The sequence below is a fragment of the Giraffa tippelskirchi genome, chromosome 8 (genome assembly GCF_054371585.1).
Source record: "Giraffa tippelskirchi isolate mGirTip1 chromosome 8, T2T-mGirTip1v1.2.pri, whole genome shotgun sequence".
Taxonomy (NCBI): domain Eukaryota; kingdom Metazoa; phylum Chordata; class Mammalia; order Artiodactyla; family Giraffidae; genus Giraffa; species Giraffa tippelskirchi.
In genome coordinates, this window is record NC_137282.1 from 134,528,013 (window position 1) to 134,553,332 (window position 25,320).

At 42.1% G+C, this 25,320-nt stretch overlaps 1 protein-coding gene across 12 annotated transcripts in view; it reads right to left on the reverse strand.

Annotated features, from left to right (window-relative positions):
* Positions 1 to 557: 557 nt before the first annotated feature.
* Positions 558 to 25,320, reverse strand: part of SUPT3H (SPT3 homolog, SAGA and STAGA complex component) — a 408,871-nt gene continuing 384,108 nt past the window's right edge. For 5 of the 12 annotated variants that reach the window (XM_081519022.1, XM_081519017.1, XM_081519052.1 and 2 more), the window contains exon 13: positions 558 to 2,463. The gene's annotated coding sequence lies outside the window, so the exon portion shown is untranslated. Of the gene's footprint in view, positions 3,250 to 15,817; positions 17,188 to 24,794; positions 25,229 to 25,320 lie in introns of those variants that run through there. The other 7 variants (XM_081519016.1, XM_081519048.1, XM_081519026.1 and 4 more) reach the window with 3 other exon arrangements.

Sequence of the window (25,320 nt, forward strand, 5' to 3'; positions counted from 1 at the left end):
AAGTAGACTCTCTTATGTTCTGTATTCTATTGAAAAGACACATTAAAATTAGTCTTTGGTGGTTTCCCTGCTTTCTTGTGCAAGATATCCAAAGCTCATCTTGTATATTTCTTGCCTTAGACCTGGAATTAACCAATTTGCCATGAATTTTTGGCTCCCTTATTGTGGGTCTCTAAATCAGATATAGAGACCACAACAGTAGGAACTTATTGCTACTGGGTTATCAGCTTCTAAGCCTTTTCAATGGTTGTGGTTAGTCGCTCAGTCGTGTCCAACTCTTTGCGACCCCATGGACTGTAGCCCGCCAGGCTCCTCTGTCCATGGGGATTCTCCAGACAAGAACACTGGAGTGGGTTGCCATGTCCTCCTCCAGGGGATCTTCCCAACCCAGGGATCAAACCCAGGTCTCCTGCATTGCAGGTGGATTCTTTACTGTCTGAGCCACCAGGGAAACCCTTTCAATGGTTAGAGCTAGGAAATATGTTATTTCTTAAGAGAAAAAAATAATTAAGAACTCATTAACTTTTCAATGTAACTTTCAAATTATAAGAAGCCTACTAAATAAACATTAAGATTTCTTTATAGTTCTTATTGTCCTGTGCATATATCTTACAAGGGATGTATAATCACAATACTGTATTTAACAAACGACCTGAAGCAATTCTTTTCTCTGCATGACGGTTTCACCATAAAACATACAATTAAATTTATTTCTTTCAGTTTGAGTACTTTTAAGTATTCATTTATATGTTCAGTCATATATCCTCATAGCAGCTGTTACTCTTGGGGACTTACCTACTTCATTGTTAGTTAGGTTATTATTGATATTCCCCCTTTAGCAGGTAAGCTCCACAAGAGGAAGGTCTTCTGTCTGTTCACTGCTTATATCCAGTAGCTAGAATAATTCCTGGCACATAATGCACCATCATAAGATGCCTACAATGTAGTAATTGTTCACATATGAGAGTACATCATCCCAACAATGAGAAGTAGGTACTTTTTTTATTTTTAAATTCTTCTGGCCATGTGCCAAATGTGATCTTAGTTCCCTAATCAGGGATCGAACTCTTGCAGTGGAAGCTCAGAGTCTTAACTACTGGACTGCCAGAGAAGTCTCACAGAAGTAGGTATTCGTATCCCCAGTTCATTAAAAGATGAGGAAACTAAGGCTCAAACAGGGTAATCACTCATGCAAGCCTTCACATGAAGTAACAAGTGGAGACTTGAGTGGGGCTGGGCTGGGCTTGGACTTGCAGTGATTCCAGATGGGGATGAATTCCACTGCTGAATATAGAAACAGAAGTCCTAACTCTTTGTGTTTCTGGAAAAGGAAGCGGTTGCAAGAGCCTTGCAAATGATTACAGGAGGCAAGGCAGGCTTGCTGCCCCATTCTCATATCCTGCGCCAAAGTCAGAAACCTTCCCTCTTGGATTTGCAACCAGAAAGAGGAATTCTCCCAGAAGTTCCTTGCAGTGGAAGGAGCACTGATGTGGAGTTGGAGACCTGCTTTAGAGATCTGGCTTCATGGATCGGCTGTGCGCCCTGGGTGAGCCATGCAATCTCTGCGCATCTTGGCTCCCTCATTTGTAAGATGGGCTCAGGGTCTCAGCTCTGACCACCTCCCAGGGCTGCTGGGGGCTGAGCTGAGGCTGCAGGTGAGGAAGCACTGCATCTGGGAAGTGCAAAGGCTCCCTAGGTAGAAGGGGTGTATTGTTCCTCCTTCCCTTCTCTTCCCTGCCAGCATTTAGTAGAAGTATGCTCCCCTCTGCCAAAGGCTTTCAAAGAAGTTGGTGAGGGATACACTCACCCGGGAGAAAGGCAGAATACTTTTCTGGTGGAAATCATCAAACGAAAACCAAAAAACAAACAAGAAACACAGAGTGGAACAGAACATTTGGGTTTTGGTGATGACTTACTGCAGTGGGAACAAAAGAATCTTCAGAATAAACCAGGGAGTTAGAGAGATGCTGATGAAAGCTGGAGGTGGGGTCACAGCGGCACCACCTCAAATCCTGCGAGGTAGGAATTATCACCTCCACTTGACAGATGAGGAAACTGAAGCTCCAAGAGGTAATGAGACGTGCCCAAGTATGGAGAGTTGACCAGGACCAGAGCCAGAATGTAACGCCTGGAGGGAGGCTCTCACTACTTCACCTTGCTTCCACATCCAGGGGCATTCAGCCAACTCTGTTAGGTTGTAGGGCTGAGAGAGTCACACAGTAGTCAGTCCACGTTGAAGTCGGCTTCACTGTACTGACTGAGCAAACACTGCAGAAACTGCATCCTTCCTGCGCTGTGTGGCACAGTACTTGGTGCATTGAGGGCTCGAGGAATAGAAGAGAAAAGGTGTTTCAGAGGGGTTTGGATGATCTGCAGGAAGATGGAGTGATGGCCATGCTTGCAGATACTGGTAACAGCCACAGGAGCTTGTCTGGGGCCAGTGGTTATATTTGGCTTCATGGCCTAAAGGCAGAGAGGATTCATAGTTTCAGAGGAAAGAGGAGAAACCTAGAGAGAGTCCACAAAAGGCTACACGGATCCACTCTTGGAGGTGTGGTAACAAAGGCTGCTATTTTACTTCCCCATCCTTGGGCCAGGTGAAAGACTGATGCTCCTCCTCCTGGTTCCATCACATCCGATTTCATGAGAGCCAGTCCAGCTGGACAGGGGAGACTTGCTACAGGTTCAGCTTCAGCACAAATTTATGATAGTGCCCTCAGGCAAACCTACAACCCAGTGCAACTATAACCAGATGCAAGATCACGGCTGAATGCTTTCTAAGCTCCCTTGGAGAAGGCTGAGCGCTGTGGCCAGGTTCTATTATTTATTTGCTTTTTAGCCATCTGACAGTAGAGGGATTTGCTGTTGTTATTGTTTTTAACCTCTAGCTTTGCCTACATGACTCCTCGGAGTCCCTTTTCTGTCTGAATCCCATGGGGATCTCCAACTCATTCCATGGTTCAATCTGTGTGGTCTGAAACCTCCCCCCACCACTGTACCCCAGGCTTTCATCTGTAAAGTAACTATCAATCTCAGAGGCTTGTTGTAAAGATCAAGATACAAATACATATATTTGTGTGGGTTGATATTTTAGATAACATTATGTATAATAGATGAGTTCTTTTAGACAGCCTTCTCTCTTCACTGAAGAAAATTCTGTCCCATTCTGATTCCTTCTTTCCCACTGTCATCAGAACACAAGAAGACAAGAGAGGTGGTGCCTGGAACTTCTCCATCAGAAATCTGAACCTGCGACCACAATAAGGAGAAATGCTTTCCTCTGGTTTGAGAGAAAAAGAACGATGAGTGCAAGTGACTGGGGTTTAATCATTATGTATAATCATCTGTTTGTTACAAATACTTGCATAACTTTAGTTTTGCCCTTGTTGTTCACTCAGCCGTGTCCGACTCTTTATAACCCCACAGAGTGTAGCAGGCCAGGCTTCCCTGTCTTTCACCATCTTCCCGAGTTTGCTCAAACTCATGGCCATTGAGTCGGTGATGCCATCCAACTATCTCATCCTCGGTCATCCCCTTCTCCTCCCGCCTTCAATCTGTCCCAGCATAACAGTCTTTTCCAATGAGTCGGCTCTTCACATCAGGGGCCAAAGTTTTGGGGCTTCAGCTACAGCATCAGTCCTTCCAATGAATATTCAGGACTGATTTTCTTTAGGATTGACTGGTTTGATCTCCTTGCAGTCCAAGGGACTCTCAAGGGTCTTCTCCAACACCACAGTTCAAAAGCATCAATTCTTCATCAGTCTGTCTTCTTACATCCATACCTGCTGCTGCTGCTAAGTCGCTTCAGTTGTGTCCGACTCTGTGCGATCCCATAGACGGCAGCCCACCAGGCTACCCCGTCCCTGGGATTCTCCAGGCAAGAACACTGGAGTGGGTTGTCATTTCCTTCGCTAATGCATGAAAGTGAAAAGTGAAAGTGAAGTTGCTCAGTCGTGTCTGACTCTTTGTGACCCCATGGACTGCAGCCTACCAGGGTCCACTGTCCATGGGATTTTCCAGGCAAGAGTACTGGAGTGGGTCGCCATTGCCTTCTCCAATCCATACCTGACTGCTGGAAAAACCATAGCTTTGACTAGACGGACCTTTGTCAGCAAAGTAATGTCTCTGCTTTTTAATATGCTGTCTAGGTTTGTCATAGCTTTTCTTCCAAGGAGCAAGGGAGGGGAAGGAAGTTTTGGCCTAGAGAAGAATAAATGACTTGCCTTTATTTCCATCTTTTTCCTGATTGAGAGTTTTGCTCAGTTGACCTCCCTGTGCATCTCTCTCTTACATAACATATCTCAGGTGATGAAACCTGGGAGCGGAGTGAACAGCTTGGGGAAGTTTGGGGCTTCTGCGGAGAGCTTGGGGCTTCTGCGGAGAGCAGTAAGCTGTTGCTAGGGAGGCTGGAGGGAGTGTATTTGTTTAACATCCTTCCTCCTGCCTTGTTGAGTCCAATGGCATGTTATTTCCACTGGGTGGGAGCCAACGCCGAGTTCCTCCCTGTTGTGTCCAGCCTTGAACACTGCTCTGTGATTATGTTTCATCCAGGGATTAGCAAAACGCAGAGGGGAAAAAACCTGAGAAGGTGTTTGGCACGGGGCTCCATGCTGTGTTAGCACAATCCTCGGGCATCCTCGGCTAATTGCAGAACGGCAACAAACAGACGGGCTCAGAAGCTTGCAGGAGTGCTTCGTCTTGGATTACCATCAATGGTTTATTTTTCGAGTGTCAGGCTTTTGTGTGTGTGTGTTTGTTGTTTGTTTTTTATAACCCCCTGAGGAAATGCCAAATAAACAAGCAGTTTGCACCGCCTCACCCTGTCCGCACCATTTCTGAGTGATCAGAAAATCTGGGAGCAGGGAGCAGGCTGCTAAGGATTCTTCCTTTCTGACTTGCCAAGGGTCATTATTCAGTCTTGAGCAAATCTGGAAGCAGTATTTTTCTTCTTTTTAAGGGGATACCGCTTTGCTTAGCTGGTAAAAGCAGAAGATATAGCAATTCGTAGAGACTCCTGAAAGATCAAGTTCTGCTATCGAAGACCTGCTTTTCTTCTGGCAAAATGAGTGCAAAGGGAACTTCGCTTCTTCTTTATTATTATCGTTAATACATACTTTTAAGTCTTTATTGAACTTGTTACAATATTGCTCCTGTTTCATGTTTTGGTCCTCCGGCCAGGAGGCATGTGGGATCTTAGTTCCCTGATCAGGGATTGAACCCACACCTCCTGCATTGGAAGGCAAAATCTTAACTACGGGACTGCCAAGGAAGTCCTAAAAGGGACATTTCTGAATCAGCCTTGGTCTGCCCGAGGCCATCTCTTCACAGCTTCAGACGGCTGGGCTGCGGGATGATGTATGAGGGGACGGCCAGCGTGCAGGGCAACTGAAGATGCTTCAGACTATTAGCAGAGGAGAGTCTGCAGACCCTTCCTCCTGTGGGCCTTGATTCTTGGTAGGGATGCAAAGTAAGGCCTTACCCATTGCAAGAAAGTTTATTAATGATAAGGGAAGAAAGAAGAGAGAGATCACCTCAAGAGAGAGGTGGGCCACATCAAGGGAGGCGATGGCCCTGGAGGGCTGTGGTACAGTTTTCAAGGCAAGGTCATTTGCATAATCCATAATTGTTGACTGACAATCTAGATTCACAGGTGCAGGTTATATAACAAGATGCTCTACTGTGCATGTCCTTCCCATTATTCAGTCTATCATAATTAGATATAGGTATTCATGGAATCTTTATGAGCAGTTAATGAGTCTAATTAAGAAGAGATGGCAAGAATATACAGAAGAACTATACAAAAAACATATTAATGACCCAGATAACCATAATGGTGTGATCACTCACCTAGTGCCAGACATCCTGGAGTGCAAAGTCAAGTGGGCCTTAGGAAGCATCACTACGATAAAAGCTAGTGGAGGTGATAGAATCCCAGTTGAGCTATTTCAAATTCTAAAAGATGATGCTGTGAAAGTGCTGCACTCAATATGCCAGCAAATCTGGAAAACTCAGGAGTGGCCACAGGACTGGAAAAGGTCAGTTTTCACTTCAATCCCAAAGAAAGGCAATGCCAAAGAATGCTCAAACTTCTGCACAATTGCACTCATCTCATACACTAGCAAAGTAATGTTAAAAATTCTCCAGGCAAGGCTTCAATAGTATGTGAACCAACAACCTCCAGATGTTCAAGCTGGATTTAGAAAAGGCAGAGGAATCAGAGATCAAACTGCCAACATCCACTGGATCACAGAAAAAGCAAGAGAGTTGCAGAAAAACATTGACTTCTGCTTCATTGACTACGCTAAAGCCTTTGACTATATGGATCACAACAAACTGGAAAATTCTTAAAGAGATGGGAATACCAGACCACCTTACCTGCCTCCTGAGAAACCTGTATGCAGGTCAAGAAGCAACAGTTAGAACTGGACATGGAACAACAGACTGGTTCCAAATTGGGAAAGGAGTACATCAAGGCTGTATATTGTCACCTTTCTAATTTAACTATTATGCAGAGTTATTCATCCAGCCAGGCTGGATGAAGCACAAGCTGGAATCAAGATTGCCGGGAGAAATATCAATAACCTCAGATATGCAGGTGACATCACACTTATGGCAGAAAGCGAAGGAGAAGAACTAAAGAGCTTCTTGATGAAAGTGAAAGAGGAGAGTGAAAAAGCTGGCTTAAAAGTCAACATTAAAAAAACCTAAGATCATGGCATCTGGTCCCATCACTTCATGGCAAATAGATGGAGAAACAAAGGAAACAGTGAGAGACTTTATTTTCTTGGGCTCCAAAATTACTGCAGATGGTGACTGCAGCTATGAGATTAAAAGACGCTTGCTCCTTCAAAGAAAAGTTATGACCAACCTAGACAGCATATTAAAAAGCAGAGACATTACTTTGCCAATAAAGGTCCATCTAGTCAAAGCTATGGTTTTTCCAGTAGTCTTGTATGGATGTGAGAGTTGGACTATAAAGAAAGCTGAGCGCTGAAGAATTGATGCTTTTGAACTGTGGTGTTGGAGAGGACTCTTGAGAGTCTCTTGGACTGCAAGGAGATCAAACCAGTCCATCCTAAAGGAAACCAGTCCTGAATATTCATTGGAGGGACTGATGTTGAAGCTGAAGTCCCAATACTTTGGCCACTTGATGCAAGGAACTGACTCACTGGAAAAGACCCTGATGCTAGGAAGGATAGAAGGTAGGAGGAGAAGCGGATGACAGAAGATGAGATGGTTGGATGGCATCACCGTCTAGATAGACATGAGTTTGGGCAAGTTCTGGGAGTTGGTGATGGACAGGGAGGCCTGGCGTGCAGCAGTCCATGGGGTCGCAAAGAGTCAGATACGACTGAGTGACTGAACTGAACTGAATGAGTCCAATCGCCATCAAAAGTACTATAGCACATGATGGCGGATGTGCATGTGCTAGACTAGGGAAAGTCCCAACAGTCAGCGGTGGGAATTTTTCCCACTCCCTGACTATTTTGGAGTACTGATGGGGAGGGGTGTTACAGGTGGGGCTGGTAAATTGCTTGTTGGGATTAGGCAGCCTTGGGACCTTTAGCTGAAGGGGCTGCCTCTCATTGCTCTCAGCTAACCTCCTGCCTAATAAGACTCTTCTCTTCACCCCAAACCTGGCCCCGCTTGCTGTGTGGCTGCTGATCTTACACACACATTCACACATGGTGCTTAGGGAAGGAGGCTTCAGAACAAACATGTGGCAGGGAGGAGGAGGGGGGAGGCCGTCCTCTGTGGGCCCAGGAACCTGTGTGCAACAGCCTCTGCCCACCTCTCAGAACTCTAACCTTTTACAGCCCTTCTGGGGGGCATGGGTGGGTGGAGGAAGCAACACTTTAGCAGGCACTCAGATGCCCCCAAGCTGCTCCAGACCCAGGAGCTCCAGGGCAAATTCTCCTTAAAACTCCAAGGCCGGTGGTTGTGTTGAAATGGTTTGCAGCACGGCTGAGGGGTGTGTGAGGTCACCAGCTGGTCCCATAAACACTGGATGGGGGTCACAGGCCTGAGAAAACACACCGACAATCCTGAGATGCCGAGACGACATGAGGAGAAGTGGGGAAGCCTTCGAGGTGCCCAAGACAGGTCTGAGATTGGAATGTGTAGCCAGAGGTGGGAAAGGTGACCATGGAAGGGTTTTGTTTTTTGTCTTTGCAAGAAGGATGTGAGTTTTGCAGGTTAATTTGGTAAATCTGTAAATCAAGAATGGGATTTTGACTTGGAACCATTCTATTTACTGCATGTTAGTTTAACAGATTCCACAGAAAGAATTCACCTGTTACAATAATGTTTTTATAAATGTCAAAGAAACATCGGCTTTCCTCTCAGAGGCCACCTCTCATGCACTAATATTTTATTATTCTTGTAATATTACAAACTCACTGAAGACCGGACCAGGGCACCATCCAATGTGCCATGGTGTCCTCTTCCCCAGAGTGTGGCCCAGGATTCAGACTGGTGACAAGGAGGCCTGAGCACACTGTCTTGTCCTGACAGACTTCTCTGAACTTCTTGTCACTCTCTAAGTAAGTGACCGAGGGGATGCAAGTAAGCTGCAGGGACCCCGTCTTTTGCCAACAGCTGAACAAGGTGGTTATCTCCTGAGACAAATGTGAGCAATGAACAGAGGAAAGGCCAATGGGCCAATCAAGTTCTATAAGAACTGCATGCCAAGAGCACACCCTTCCACGACACACGATCCCGGGGATGACAAACCGAGTGTGTGAGGCGCGTCCTGGGTGGGGGACCCTATGACCCTTGGAGCGGCGGCAGGAGGCGCAGTTTGGCACAAACTGCATCTCAGATGAGTTTCACTTCCCTCCGGTGCATCTCCAGAGCACGCTGGTGAACGAGCCCGTCTACTTGTTTCTTGTTTCTTGCTTCTCAGCCCCAGTGACATCACCACTTAATAAGTTAGGGAATCACAACCACATTTCAAAGAATCATTCAGTTTTCTCATTAAGATTCTATAGGATCCCCGCCTCCCCCCGCAACCCCGCAGCAACAGCCTTGCCAAAACAATGTTAAAAATAGACCTGGTAATACTTTTCACATTTGTAGGCAGTCATGAATGTTTAACAGTGTATATGTCCAGCAGATGTACATAACCTTAGAATTAGGCACTGAATTTTACAGAGTAATACAGAGGACATATACTTGCGAAAAGGATTTTTCAGAAAATGAAGCAGAAGACAAACCTTAGGCTTGGTTTACCTAAGGGAAGTGAAACCTGTTAGCCACTTGATTTGCTTGTAGGAAAGTGTTTGTTCCATACATAGAGTATTTAGGGGTAAATATATATGTAAAATGGAGAAGGGCATGGCAACCCACTCTAGTATTCTTGCCTGGAGAGTCCCATGGACAGAGGAGCCTGGTGGGCTGGAGTCCATAGGGTTGCAAAGAGTCAGACATGACTGAAGTGACTTAGCATGCATGCATGTACTATCATAATTTTCTGACCAGCCTTGGCTAGAACTTTTTAATCTCTAGGAGTCCATCCACCAGTGAAAGTTTTCTTGCTTTCGGGGTAACCATAGAGATGGAGATTAACCCTCTTCATCCCCCAGGCTCTAAAAGTTATTTTGACCAAAATGTTTAAGTCAGGGCTTTCGTGTAGCTTAAATGAGTCATTAAGAATTTTATTGGTTAAAGTAGGCATATTTTTTCCTAGTAGACATAATGACATAACAGTAATAAAAATGTAATATTCAAGTAATTGCTGTCATGTAATTATAGTTTGGTTTATAAAGTAAGATTAGAGGTCTGGGATGGCTATTTTGTGGGTGTGTGTTTTAATGTCTGAATGTAGCCTTCGAGGTGCCTGTCCCGTCTTCCTGGAATGCTGGTGCAGTCCATCACAGAACCAGGTGGCCAGGAGCCCAGCTGAGCCAGCAGCATCTAGGGGTTCTGCTCACCCCGCCTGCCCTCTCTGGACATCAGCATCCTGCCTGTCGCAAACACCTCACCATCACAGTAACTGAAAGCAGGGTTTCTGGTCTTATGCAGACAGCAAAAGGGGAAGTAAAGAAGGGCAGAATCCTCACTAGGGAAGGGACCAGATGCAGTACAGGGGCCGACCTGGAACAGCCACCACTTTGCCCACCCAGTGCTGTAGCTCTTGGGCTCCCTCTCTTATCCAAGAGTTTGGTGGGGGTGGTTCTGCTTCTCTGTGTTTCCGCTGTGTGCTGCAGGGTTAGCCTGATCTGGCTTTTGGAGGGGAGAACAATTTCATCAGGCCTCAACAGAAAGAGCTTGATTAGGTGTTTACCCAAAGTATAGCTTACCAAAGGATTTGTCATCATTGGACAAATGATGACAGTCTTTGAATGGCTATAAGTGAATTTTTGTCTGCATTTCTTATTTAGTGGCATGACCTTGAGAAAGACAAAACTCCAGTCAAAGAAGTGCTTAACTATTTGTGAATCAAAACAATGAAAAATTGAATTAACACTATTTACAATGAACCATTGAAAGAACATCAGATTTTGTGGTTGTTACTAGTTTTCCTTTGTAACTAACAAGGAATTTGTGGGGAAATAACCTGAGACATTACTTTGCTGACAAACATCCATATAGTCAAAGCTATGGTTTTTCCAGTAGTCATGTAAACAGTTGGACCATAAAGAAAGCTGAGCACTGAAGAATTGATGCTTTTGAACCATGGTGTTGGAAAAGACTCTTTTGAGTCCCTTGGACTGCAAGGACATCAAATCAGTCAATCCTAAAGGAAATCAACCCTGAATATTCACTGGAAGAACTGATGCTGAAGCTGAAGCTCCAATACTTTGGCCAGCTGATGTGAAGAGCTGACTCACTGGAAAAGACCCTAATGCTAGGAAAGATCGAACGCAGGAGAAGGGGACAACAGAAGATGAGAGGGTTGAACGGCATCACAGACTCAATGGACATGAGCGACTGAACGACAACTTGAGACTATGTAAATTTCTACTCCTTATCAGTCTTTCTCCCCCACTGAAGATTTTTTAATGTCATGATTCCACCTACACTTATTAGTTGGCGGTTGATGGCAAAAAAGAACTTTCACTTTCTCCTCTATTTATTTATTTATATTCTATGGACTCGAAACTATTTCTTTTATTCTATGGGTGATAACCCATTACTATAATCAGATTTTCCCAGATTCAGCCAGTGGTAGCCTCTTGAAGTTCCCATTGTGGACATGTCCCTCTGGTTCTTTGAGCAATTCTTTGTTTTCTGGTGAGTTAAGATGTTTCAGGCTAATTTTTCAAGGCATCTTTCCCTGCCTCACTCCTGGAATCAGCTGTTTCTCCAAAAAGCCTGACTATCAATTGAGAATGCTTAGAAACTAAGATCTGGGTATTAGACATGAAAGAACATCACTTTTTAAATGTGTAAAATTTACTCTTCAGTCTCGAAGAATTGAGGGTGCCTATAAAAAACCAAGTATCCAGAGGTAAAAGCTGCCTTAGGATCTTGAAAGTTGGAATTCTAAAAGGAAATTAGCCCCCTCATCTCCATATTATAGACCTGTCACCCGGGATGCCAATTACAGTCTCAGCAAACTGGTAACATCTTTAGGCTTTTCTCACTCTGAGCAAATACTGTTCTCTTGGGACTTCCCAGGTGGCGCCAGTGGTAAAGAAAGGGAAAGGGAAAGGGAAGTCGCTCAGTCGTGTCCGACTCTTTGCGACCCCGTGGACTGTAGCCTACCAGGCTCCTCCGTCCATGGGATTCTCCAGGCAAGAATACTGGAGTGGGTTGCCATTTCCTTCTCCAGGGGATCTTCCTGACCCAGGGATCGAACCCAGGTCTCCCGCATTGGAGGCAGACGCTTTAACCTCTGAGCCACCAGGGAAGTCCAGTGGTAAAGAACCCACCTGCAAATGCAGGAGACGCGAGTTTAATCCCTGGGCCAGGAAGATCCCTGGAGAAGGGCATGGCAACCCACTCCAGTATTCTTGCCTGGAGAATCACATGGACAGAGGAGTCTGGCGGGTTACAGTCCACGGGGTCGCAAAGAGTCGGGCACGACTGAAGCGAATGAAGCAAGCTTCTAATAGCTCTAGACATTTGTTAACTCACGGTTGAATCACAAATCAACTATGTAGAATATTTCACAAATTTAACTTCTTGACAATATCTGTGACTTTTAATACGGGTGGTCTCTAAATATTGTCTTTTTTTAGACATAAATCTCACACTGACAAAGGCTGACTGTGAACACCTGTGCATGCTTGTGCCTCCTCGGCACTGTGTGGCATCCTCTCAGTGTGGAGAGTCCCATTCTGCACTTTGAGTCTGTGGTCCTGTTTTCCGCAGTGGTGACCCCTGAGCTGCGGGCCTCGGGGAAAGAGGAGGGCCAGAGGGTTGGGCGTACAGCATTTCCTCTCTAACTCCTTTGAGGGAAGTCGAGGGAGGGCAAAGCGTGGGATTTGACTGATCCAGGAGAGCTGCTGGCTTTTACTTGGCATCTACACCCTTAGTGCTTGAAAAATGTTATTTTTTCCCTAAACTTCTATCTCATTAATCTTGCCTTAGGAGTGGTCTAACCCTGTTAGTTGGGTAGGCTGCTTCTATTCCAATTAGCATATATTTCCATAAGTGTTGAGTTGAGAAGGGGATGGAAGAGGCAGAATTTCTAAACTATTGACCTTGGAGAGACTTGTATGAAGGTGTGTCTGACATGAGTGTAATACAACTGAAAAGTGTAATACAACTGAAAAAGCTCTCGTAAATGGTAAGTTATGGTTGGCTCTGATGATTTATGCTAAGCAGAATAAACTATGATGGAAACATAAAATATTTCTAAGCTTACGCTTTAGTCACTCAATACACATAACACTCAATTTTCCTCCTTAAAAAATAGATATTTAGAGCACCGAGAATCTCCAGAGGAAACAAGGTTATTTACCATCTTTGTGTTTGCCCGTGTCACACATTCCAAGTTGAAGAGTTGGAAATGCTTTCATATTCTCAAATGAAAGGGCCTGTGTGATGCCCCATTTAAATATAAATCCTGCTATTATTAATATATGATCCTTACCATTACATTAAGTGACTTTCCACTGACAATTTGAAGGGGGAATGTCAGAACAGGGCTTCAGCAGCCAAACTGTTTCATTGTTCAAGTATTGACAGTCCAGTTGCCTAACCAGAAAATGCAGAATTAAACCAAGGAAGCTTATTTTGAGAGCAGGTCTGTCGCCATCTACAATATGTAGGACCAGGAGGTAAACAGGAAGTACTGAGCTGTCTTGGTTTACTTCTACAGGCACAGAGTGAAATAAAATCAGTGTTTACCGAATGGGAAAGCACAAAGCTGGTACAGAGAGAAATGCTATTTTCATGCTTCTAAAAAGGTATTACAAATAACACAAAGTTTCAAACCTATAATTAAAAACTTATTTTTAAAAAGCTTTGATTAGGCTCCCTTCAAAAACAGAATTCCAGGTGGAAATAAATTTCTTAAAGGTTGACTTCCATGCTGGTTTCCTCTAATTCACTCTAACGGCCTCTTTAAACGACAGACTTTAAGAGTAAAAAGTATGTCTCAGAATCACTGAGTAGAAGTTCAGTGCTCCCTCTCAATAGATGGGGAATCCAAGGCCCCAAAGTTAAAGTAATTTATAAAATGTCAAACAGCCAAGTAGGGGCGGGAGGAATTTAGGATCTGAGTTATTCATGAGGGAAAAACTATGGATCGACTTAATTTCTTAGTATCAGACACGAGGACACAATCCTGTGGTAAAGGGGCTCAATGTATTCCTGGTGCCCTTTTGGCCAGAAGACAAAAGAGTGGTCCTGTGGGTTCAAACTGAGTAGGCATTCCCACCACGTTCAGAAAGGACAACACCCTTTCTTCTTTTGGTGTCAAAAGCCTCAAGTGAAAAATGAGGTGATTCTGCAGTTCTAACATTGTGAAGTTGAGAAAACAAAGAACTGGAAAAGATGATATGACTCAGGGAAACAGAGACTAAACGAATGGAAATTAAGATAGATTATTTTGGATGAGAGTGATTCATAATATTTAAAAGTCTAGTAGGGTTGTTTGAGGTCAACTAAACTTTTATAACCCAGTTTTCGGACAAACATCAACACGCAAACCAGGAATAGCCTAAGAGAAGAATGGGTAAAGTACAAGGTCAGGCAATTCAAAAAAGAACATAGACGCGTGGCCAATCAGTTCAGTTCAGTCGCTCAATCATGTCCGACTCTTTGTGACCCCATGAACTGCAGCACGCCAAGCTTCCCTGTCCATCACCAACTCCCGGAGCTGGCCAGCCAACCATCTCATCCGCTGTCATCCCCTTCTCCTCCTGCCTTCAGTCTTTCCCAGCATCAGGGTCTTTTCCAATGAGTCAGTTCCTTGCATCAGGTGGCCAAAGTATTGGGACTTCAGCTTCAGCATCACTCCCTTCAATGAATATTCAGGACTGATTTCCTTTAGGATGGACTGGTTGGATCTCTTGCAGTCCAAGGGACTCTCAAGAGTCTTCTCCAACACCACAGTTCAAAAGCATCAATTCTTTAGTGCTTAGCTTTCTTTATAGTCCAACTCTCACATCCATACATGACTACTGGAAAAACCATAGCTTTGATTATATGGACCTTTGTCAGCAAAGTAATGTCTCTGCTTTTTAATATGCTGTCTAGGTTGGTCATAGCTTTTCTTCCAAGGAGCAAGTGTCTTTTAATTTCATGCTTGCAGTCACCATCCGCAGTGATTATGGAGCCCAAGAAAATAAATTCTGTCACTGTTTCCATTATTTCCTCATCTTTTGCCATTAAGTGATGGGACTGGATGCCATGATCTTAGTTTTCCGAATGCTGAGTTTTAAGTCAACTTTTTCACTCTCCTCTTTCACTTTCTTGAACAGTATGAAAAGGCATGGCCAATGAACACATTCAAAATGTTCAACCCCAGTGGTATTAAAAATGCAAATAAATGCAGCAGCCAGACTTCCCCTTCTTCAAATTAGAAAAGATTATAAAGGGTAATGATATCTAGTGTTGGTGCAGGCACAAAGAAACTGACTTTCAAACATTGTTAATGAGAATATAAACTGGAAAAACCTGACTGGAAGACCATTTGGCAAGCCACAAATTCAAGAAGTTCTACAAACTGCAAAAAAGATAAATTGAGAAAACAAAAACACTACTTCAAAAAAATACATGCACCCCAGTGATAATTTTGCAATGTAAATACATGTCAAATCACTATGTTGTACACTTGAAACTAATATAATGTTGTATGTCAATTTTAATAAAAAAAATCAATGCAATGTATCATCCTCCCCAACCCCGTATTATCTCCAAGTATGCAGAAAGTTCAGTTGATAAAATTCAACATCCATTCATTATAAAAACACTCAGGAAACTAAGAACAGAAAGGAACTTCACTCAATATGATAAAGAGCAAAGAAAATCTTAGAGCTAATTTACTGGTTAAAGACTGAAGGTTTTTCCCATAAATTCAGGAAAAAGGTAAGGATGTCTGTTCTCACCAAGCCTATTCAACAGTATACAGAAGATCCTAGTCACTGCAATAAGGCTAGAGGAAAAAATAAAAAGTATACTGATTAGAGGGCTTCCCAGGTGGTGCTAGTGGTAAAGAGCCCGCCTACCAATGCAGGAGACATAAGAGACAAAAATTCAATCCCTGAGTTGGGAAGATCCCCTGGAGGAGGGTGTGACAACCCACTCCAGTATTCTTGCCTGGAGAATTCCATGGACAGAGGAGCCTGGCAGGCTACAGTCCATGGGGTCAAAGAGTTGGGCACAATTGAAGTGACTTAGCACACACAAACACACATACAGATTAGAAAGAAAGAAAGCTGTCTTTATTTGCAAATAACATAATCATCTATGTAGAAAATTCCAAATAATATACAAACAGAAAACAAAACAACCCCCCTCCCCCAACTATTATAGTTAATAAGTGAGATCAATAAGGTTATAGGATAAAAGGTTTACATAAAAAATTGATTTTATTTCTATATACTAGTAATGAACCAGAAACTAAAAAAAATTTAACCTTTCTTATAGCATCATACATGAAATATCTATGGATAAATCTAATAAAGTATGTACTAGATTTACATTCTGAAAAACTATAAAACATTGATGAGAGAAATTAGAAAAGACCTAAGTAAATGAAAAGCTATCCCACATTCATTGATTAGAAGACCTAGGATTACAAAGCTGAAGGACTCATAAGACCTGATTACATGACTTAGTAATCAAGACAGTGAGGTACTGTTTAAGGATAAGTATATAGATTAAAGGAACAAAACAGAATCCAAATGGACCCACACATATATGGACAATTGGTTTCAGACAAAGGTGTCAAGGTAATTCAGTGAAGAAAGAATAGTTTTCAAACAAATGGTGTTGGAAAAATCAGATATCCATGTGCAGGGAGAAAAGAAAATCTTAAACCTTACTTTGTACCATATACAAAAATAAACTCAAAATGAATCAGATACCTAAAAGTAAAAACTGAAATTTAAAATATCAAGAAGAAAACATCAGAGAAAACCTTTGTGAGCTTGGGTTAGATCAAGATTTCTTATCAAACTCCTTCAAAATAAACAACTTCAAATCTTCCGAAGACCCTTTTAAGAAAAGTCAAGACCCAGAGAAAACATGTGAAAACCACATTTCTACATCTAGACTATATGAAGAACTCTAATGTTGTAATAAGGAGACAAACAATGAATTCTTAAAAAAATGGACGAAAGGTTTGAGCAAACACTTCAACAAGGAAAAGATACAGATGGTAAATGAATACATGCAAATGCTTAGCATCATTAGTCATCAGAGAAAAGCAAAGTAAAACCCCAGTGAGTTACCACTCTTTGCTTATTAGGATGGCTAAAACTGAAACAAAACAAAACAGAATAGATCACACCAAATGCTGGCAAAGATAGGCAGCAACTAACCAAGTCAAGGGAAGGCAAAGGCTGAGGCATGGAGTCAGACAAGCCAGGACAGAAGTGAGATGAACCAGAGGACAATGACATAGGCATATTGTTGCAAGAATTTACAGAATTAAGGACTGATCAATCATTTATGCATGTTGGAAAATACTGATGGAACGTGCACTAGTGTCAGGCCCCTGCTCTAAGCGCTGAGGACACAACAATGGGAAAAACCAACCTTAATCCCGAATCTTAGACAGTTTACACTCTAGAGGGAGACAATAATAAGCAAAACAATAAGTCTGTCAAATGGTATGGAAGTATTAGTGAAAAAAGAAAGGAAGTGGGGTATGGTGTGTAAGGCCAAGGCTAGGGCTTCAGTATTTAAAAGAGGTGGGGGTTAGAAAAGGCCTCCCTGAGAAATCGGTGCTTGAGGCAGGGGAGGGAGCCAAGAGGAGCGCTTTTCCAGGCGAGTGCTGTTAACATTGAGTTCTCACGGGGTACTCAGCTAACACCCATCCAGCTTTGTTGAGACCCATTTAGTTTCCATAATAATGATATAAAAAGATATCATTTAATGTGATAACTGGTTATGACAGTTTATAAAAATGATTTATGGGGTAAATATAATCTTCATTTCAACTGAACAAGAAACATTAGAAATTCAACTGAAAGAAAACCACACACTTCAATTTACTCTGAACTATTACTTACCCCTCCTGTCTCAAATCTGCCCCTCTTTCAATTTTCATTATATGTGATTCTGAGAAAGCTGAGTGGCACAGTTTAATATTAATAAATTTTGGAGTATTAGCTGGGAATGTGGGTTAGAAAAAAACAGGAGGAAATAGCCTATTCATATGAAAATAATAATCACATAATATTTATTGTCTGGGATTGAAATGTTTCAAATATGCAAAGCAATAAAATGTCAGGAAAAGCAAAACTTCCTAATGTTAAAAAGATCATAAATTTTCCCCAAAATAAGACATGTGAAAAAAGTTCAGGTGATACTTTATGTCAAAAGAAAAACAAAACACCCTCAAATCCAAGCTAAACAAGCTTAAAACCTTCAGAAGCACAACTTACCACTGAAGGGCTGTGGAGACAATGGCAGTTACTGTACAAGCACAGAAAGCAACAGTTATCTCTTTTTTTTTTTTGAGCTTGAGAATCACTTTTTAACAGGAACAAATTCCTTGACCTAGGCATTCTGTAACATGTACTTTTGCTATGTCTTGAGTGAAAAAAAAGACATGTAATGTCAAAAAGCTACCAGGATTTCAGAGTCACTTAAAAAGAAAAACTTTTAAAACATTTATTTTCTTGTCTACACCAGGTCTTTGTTGCAGCACTCGGGAATCTGATCTATGTTTCCGCAGTGGCAGCCCGTGGGATCTAATTCCCTGACCAGGGATTGAACCCAGGCCCCCAGCATTAGGGGTATGGAGTCTTAGCCACTGGACCAGCAGGGAAGTCCCAGTGTCAATTTTAAGTGCATCTGTATTTTATAGATCACAGTGGCATGTATGCAAATGTTTAAAGTAGAGTGATACCTATGTTGGCAAAACATGTAACATATTTAGTCTATAGATAATTTAATCTAAGTGTCTCTTGCTCCCTTAAATCCCTTTTGGAGTTCCTTGGTTTCCCCCAGATCCTTGTCTCACTGTTTGGGAGCTGTCAACTCCATGTTGACTGCTTTGGATTTCATAGGTGCTAAAATTTGTTTTTGAATGAATGAATGAATGAATAGAGATAAAGAAAGCAGACATTCTAACTGCAAGCTTCTGTTGGGTGAAAAACTGTTGCTTCCAGTTCACAAAATCTCATTATTTCCAATCTAAATAGACCTTCGTATTTACTTTAAGTTCAGTGGACATGTTACCTTAGGGAAACCTCATCCTAAAATGGCTCACTGTCGTTGCAGTAAACCAGTGGGAGACCCAGCAGGTTTTTAAGGATTGTGCTACAAACAAAAATGGCAAGTAAGTCTGTAAGTCTAGACTCAAGCAGGACACGAAGGTTCTGAGGTCTTTAGTAGTATGTTAGTGTGACTAAGGTTCCCTCCCTCTCTGAGGTCATTAACCCTTTCAGATCAGACTGCAGTCAGAGTGTGTGCTCAGTCGATCAGTCGTGTGCAATTCTTTGCAACCTCATGGACCATACGTAGCCCACCAGGATTTTCCCAGGCAAGAATACTGGAGTGGGTTGCCATTTCCTTCTCCAGGGGATCTTTCCGACTCAGGGATTGAACCCACATCTCCTCTGTGTTCTGCGTTGGCAGGCAGATTCTTTACCACTGAGCCACTTGGGAAGTCTGTAGTCAGATCCTAAAAGCCACAAGAAACCTGACTCATGGCCTGCTTTGAAGTGATTTCTCTTGAGATACTGCATTACTGTCATTACGAAAAAGGCTGGGATCACCTATAGTTCTTGAGATTTGAAGCCAAAGGCAAACAAGTATCCATAAAAGATTAAACATAGACTTAACCAAAAAAAAGAAAAAAATATACTGTTTAAATGCCTATTTTCTTTTCTGTCAACCAACCAATAAATGTTTATTGAGTACCTAATATGTGCATGTGGTGATTACAAAGAGGTATATATAGATTTAAGACTTGCCCTCAAGAAATTCTTAATCTGGGACAGGCTACAAAACATATGGAGGGACGATTAGGGACAGAAACCAGAAACTATAGAGACCAACAGGAGCATAAAAAGCTCAGAAGATGCAGAAGGCACTGTGCCCTGAGGCAGGTAGGAAGCTCTATGGGAAAGAGCTGGGAAAGAGGCCACCTGGGAAACCCAGCAAGAGGCAGACGGACTTTATACGGTTCGCAGACACATGACTCTGCATATTTCAGGGGAAGGCACCCTAAGACCTTTCATGTTTCCACATGGGCCACTTGGCAAGGTTCTACCTCACTCGGCGATGGTCCCAGGGACATGACAAGATAGCCAGTCTTGGGAGGGGCTGCCACAAGGAATCATCTGCCTCCCTGGTTCTGGAGACACATGAGATTTTCCATCTCGACCTCCTTCTGGGTATGGATAAAAGCTGAAAAATTGCTTGGTGGTTTAATTAGCGTTGGCATTCCATGACTTGGTGACCCACCATTCTTGTTTTCTCTCATCTGGCCCCTAGATTTGGTATCTTCCTGGGGGATTAGGACTATGGAAAGTCTTGTTTGTTTTTTTCGCTGTGCCAGGTCTTAGCTGTGGCACATGGGATCTAGTTCCCCGACCAGGGATCGAACCTGAGCCCCCTGCATTGGGAGCATGGAGTCTTAACCACGGGACCACCAGGGAAGTCCCAGGACTGTAGAAAACTGACACCATGCTGATCTTGCTTAGGCTGCCATGTAAGTCCCAACTTCCAGCACCATCTGGGCTCACTGTCTCTTCCCGGGCCAAACCTATGGAAGTGTGGCCAGCCAACCTGTAGGAGTCAGCGCTGCTTAAGGACTGCTCAACGGATTGGCACATACAGTCTGGAAGGAGTGATGGGAAGAGGCCAATGTACTGGCAGGTGAACTAACTTCTCACAAGGAAAGTGGTTGGAAGAAGTAAATCAACATCATTCGGAAAAGAAACCTACGGTAGTACCACAGGCCGCTGCACTGCTGGTTGACATCTTAACAAATATAAATTTGAAAGTGACTTGTTCTGAGGCAGAACAGACCTAGGGCTGAATTAAAGAAGATGCTAATGAGAGAGGAAAACCATCATTTCTAATGCAAATTGTGTTCAGCAACTTTTTTTCCACTTCCTTCCTTATCTCTGTCCACCACTATCCTAAGCACACAATTACACATCCTGGGCTGGGAGAAACAAAAGACTGTATCACAATTAACAGGCAAATACCTAAAAGGGGCATTTGTATAAAGTTACAAGGGTTGCTGCCTGTACTTCTGTATCGGCCACTGCAAACACATGTAAACAAGATGGGAATTGTTTTATAACATGAAATAGCTTGTATGAAAGCATAAAATAGCAGCCTGTGTAATGAGAGCCTTCTAGAGAAATCTTGTTCCACAAAGGAGAGGCTTTGCACACATGGATCTTCGGGAAGTTTTTCTCATAATTTGTACAGGGATTCTTAGTACGTGCATTGATCCCATGTTTTTATCTTAAGGTTCAAGACATTACAGAGGACTTGGCATCATTCTATATAATTATAGTCTGTTATACATTATATGATATTCTATTATATACATAATACTTGGCCTCAGGATAGGAATGTTAGGTTAAAATAAAATTTTCTTGTAATCAAGTTTTTTGGTGCTGAGAAATACTTCTAGGTTCAGGGCAGCAGTTCTGTTATCAGAAATCTTTAGTACCATACATGTGGTATAACTCTGGTTTAGAGCATGAGCTTTGGCGTCAAAGTGCTGGGTATTAATGCTGGCTCCATCTTGGGCACTTCTGCATAAGGCACTGAACCATCCTTTCTTTTTTTTTTAAATTATTTATTTTTGGTTGCGCTGGGTCTTTGTTGCTGCGCGTGGGCCTTCTCTAGTTGTGTGTGTGGGCTTCTCATGTTGCAGAGCCTGGGCTCAGTAGTTGTGACACATGGGCTTAGCATGTGGAATCTCCCCGGACCAGGGTTCAAATCTGTGTCTCCTGCATTGGCAGGCAGGCTCTTAACAACGGGACCACCAGGGAAGTTTGAACCTTCTGTTCTTAAATTTGCTGCCTACCATCTATGGGCAACACAGAGAATGACAATGCATCTCTCATAGTGGGGTTGTGAGGATTTGATAATCACATAAAGTGCTTAGGATACAGGGCGGCACATGGTGTCCTATGATTATTATGTGAAACATTATTAAAATGCTGATACAATAAATCATTTTGATAGCAAGTAAACTCTTAAACGGTTACATAAGTAAACATCTTGTTTCTTGATTTTTTCCTATATCTTTTTCTAGTTTTATACTCTTTGGAAAAAAAAAAAAAAGGAATAGTGAAGATTGGGTGGTGATGAGCAGAAAAGAGCACATGAATATAATACCCTATACAGAGTTACAGTGGTTTCCTACAATGAAATATTGTATCTGGGTTTCTCATGACTTTGTAGGAATTGATTGTTTTAAAATATGCTTCAATTGCCAAAATTCTCATGACTTACGACAGCTTGAATATTTGATATTTTCTTTCAGAAAAAAAATGTAAGTCTTTTTTTTTTTCGTAAGTGCTATGGTATCACTATCCTAGTCATGACAGTAGAAACTTACTTTAAGAGATATGACTTTTTAATATTTGAGCTTTTAAAGCCATCTGGCCCTTATTTAACCATCACATTTACATCCAATTCCTGCAGGCAGAGATTTGTTGTTTAAGCTTGGCTTGACGCCCTCTGCAGAAAGCCTTTCCTTTAATGAACACGACCCCACTAAAACTGCTCGAGTCCCCTGGTCTGCCCTTGTTCCCCAACCCCCACCAACTATACAATAAGAGCACAGAAAGTTTCATCTTGTCTTTCAAACAAGAAGATAAAAATAAGAAAATAAATTGACGAAGAATCAGCTTAATGTGGCCACTACTGCTATGACATATTCAACTTGGTGCCCTTATATTATTTGCAGAAGTGTTTATGTACTATGAAATGTTCAGCCAGAGCATACAGGAAACTGTAAAATATTTTATAAGATGTATACATGGTTGATGGCAGAATTTTAAATGCAACTTGGGAAGGTTCTATCTAAATTCCAGGAGGGCAGATGGGGGAATATTTTCTCTGTAGTGACTCAGTTTTACATAAGGGGTTATATGAACTGGAAAGAAATGCCTGATTTGGGAACTATATAAATTTTTTTTCATAAAATTAAATTTTATAATTTCTAGACAAGTAAACTTGCTTACTCTCAGACCAAGAATTACTAGTTATGTTTATCTGTCTTCTACATGGTAAAAGCATTAAAAGTGGATTGTTTATTATTTTATAGGAACAAAGAATATAGAGTAATAAATGAGGAATTTGTCCCAAATACAGAAATTATATACACCATTAAAAATAGTTATGCTTCTGATGATTTTTAAATAACAACTCTTGCCTCTAAAACTGGAACATTATTTTTGAATCTCAACTATTGCAATACATGCAGACAGAAGGTTAATGACATATCCTCAAAATGGCATGTTTAGAAAGTTGCATTTCCAAATTCAGGTGAAGGGAGAAATACTTTTTTTTTTTTTAATTTATTTTTAATTGTGGGATAACTGCTCCACAACATTGTGTTGGTTTCTGCCATACATCAACTTGAATCAGCCATAGGTATACATGTGTCTCCTCCCTTGTGAACCTCCCTTCCACCTGCCACCCAATCCCACTCTTCCAGGTTGTTATAGAGCCCTGGTTTGAGTTCCCTGAATTATATAGCAAATTCACATTGGCTAGCTATGTTACATACAGTAGTGTATATGTTTGCATGTCACTCTCTCCATTTGTCCCACCCTGTCCTACCTCCCTGCACCCTCCCCCAGGTCCGTAAGTCTGTTCTCTATGTTTGCATCCCATTGAAGTGAAGTGAAGTCACTCAGTTGTGTCCGACTTTTTGTGACCCCATGGACTTATAGCCTGCCAGGCTCCTCTGTCCATGGGATTTTCCAGGCAAGAATACTGGAGTGGGTTGCCATTTTCTTCTCCAGGGGATCTTCCCAACCCAGGGATCGAACCCAGGTCTCCCACACTGCAGGCAGACTCCTTACCCTCTGAGCCACCAGGGAAGTCCCTAATTGCTGCCCTGCAAATAGGTTCATTGGTAGGTCTTTCTAGATTCCATATATATGCGTTACTACGCAATATGTTTTTCTCTTTCTGACTAACTTCACTTTGTATAACAGGCTCTAGGTTCATCCACCTCATTAGAACTGACTCAAATACATTTCTTTTCATGGCTGAGTAATAGTCCATTGTGTATATGTACCACAGTTTCTTTATTCATTCATCTGTTGATGGACATCTAGGTTGCTTCCAAGTACTAGCTATTGTAAATAGTGCTACAGTGAACACTGGGGTACATATGTCTTTTTCAATTTTGGTTTCCTTGGGGTATATGCCTAGTAATAAGATTGCTGGGTTATATGGTAGTTTTATTCCTAGTTTTCTAAGGGGTCGAAGGGAGAAATATTTCTATTTCTTTTATCCTCATGTCTATAAGGCAGCATCAATTTCCCATAAGAGAAGTTATTTATTTACTTACCTGATTTATTTATTTTCAAATTCCATCTCCTAAACACAGGGCTACAAAAATAGAAACTATTTTGTATATTCCCATTTGATTTACAATTGAGCCTGACTTTTTATTTTGTTTAGCTTTAATTTTTCATTTTATGTTGGAGTATAGTTAATTTACAATATTATGTTAATTTAAGGTGTATAGCAAAGTTAATTAATTATATATATATCTATTCTTTGTCAGATTCTTTTCACACATAGGTCATTGGAGAGTACTGAGTAGAGTTTCCTGTGCTATACAGCAGGTTCTTGCTGATTATATTATTTTGTATACTGTAGTATGTATATGTTAATCCCAACCTCTTAATTTATCCACTACCCACCATCTTTCCCTTTTGGTAACCATAAGTTTGTTTTCTGAGAGGCTGTTTCTGTTTTGCAAATACATTCATGAGAAACGCTGGGCTGGAAGAAGCACAAGCTGGAATCAAGATTGCTGGGAGAAATATCAATAACCTCAGATATGCAGATGACACCACCCTTATGGCAGAAAGTGAAGAGGAACTAAAAAGCCTCTTCATGAAAGTGAAAGAGGAGAGTGGAAAAGTTGGCTTAAAACTCAACATTCAGAAAACTAAGATCATGGCATCTGGTCCCATCACTTCATGGGAAATAGATGGGGAAACAGTGGAAACAGTGTCAGACTTTATTTTTGGGGGCTCCAAAATCACTGCAGATGGTGATTACAGCCATGAAATTAAAAGACGCTTACTCCTTGGAAAGAAAGTTATGACCAACCTAGATGGCATATTAAAAAGCAGAGACATTACTTTGCCAACAAAGGTCCGTCTAGTCAAGGCTATGGTTCTTCCAATAGTCACGTATGGATGTGAGAGTTGGACAGTGAAGAAAGCTGAGCGCTGAAGAATTGATGCTTTTGAACTGTGGTGTTGGAGAAGACTCTTGAGCGTCCCTTGGACTGCAAGGAGATCCAACCAGTCCATCCTAAAGGAGATCAGTCCTGGGTGTTCATTGGAAGGACTGATGTTGAAGCTGAAACTCCAATACTTTGGCCACCTCACGTGAAGAGTTGACTCACTGGAAAAGACCCTGATGCTGGGAAGGACTGGGGACAGGAGGAGAAGGGGACGACAGAGGGTGAGATGGTTGGATGGCATCACCGACTCGATGGACATGAGTTTGGGTAAACTCTGGGAG